Source organism: Dipodomys spectabilis, unplaced genomic scaffold, assembly GCF_019054845.1.
Source record: "Dipodomys spectabilis isolate Male_0828 unplaced genomic scaffold, ASM1905484v1 ptg000146l, whole genome shotgun sequence".
Lineage (NCBI taxonomy): Eukaryota > Metazoa > Chordata > Mammalia > Rodentia > Heteromyidae > Dipodomys > Dipodomys spectabilis.
Genome location: NW_024870823.1, coordinates 256115 through 256766, shown reverse-complemented (window position 1 = coordinate 256766; position 652 = coordinate 256115).

Here is a 652-nt window from a genome sequence, read left to right as displayed (position 1 = left end):
TAGACCCTGAGTGTCACGACCACCTCGACCAGCAAGGAAGACGTGACACCGAGCTCTTCTCTCTGCAGTTTATTCAGGACCTTTGAGTAATCTTCTGACCCCAGACCCCGGGGAGAATCCCACACAGCCTTAAGTACCCGCTGGGTAGCCAACCCTGATACGCCACGTGAGAGCCATCAATAGGTCCAGGTGCACGGAAGCAAGCCAGATTCTATGCCTTAGCCATATAAGGAGTTGTTTACCACAGAGAGCACTCGCCATCGGGAAGGCGGAGAGCGGAGGCCGGCGCCATCTTCCAGGTGCGGCTGCACGCAGCTCTCTACACCTGAGTTTAAGCCCCAGTAAGAGTGTGTTTGTGTGTGTATGTGTGTGTGTGTGCATGGGAAACATGAAAATTACATTTGATAATGAAACTGGGAGAAAGAGGCCAAGGGCAACGCAGTTTGAGACTAAGTGTTTTGCATCTTTAAGCCCTTACTGTGAGAGAAAATGAAATCAGAGCAAATCTTTAGCTTTAGGCACATGGGAATATTCTACAAATCTTAGATCTACATCTCTAAGGATCCTGGATTGAAGAAAGGAAAAACAAAAGACTGATAAGTATCTATATTTCTGGGGAACAGAAAATCTTCAGTCACTGCCAGTTAAAAAT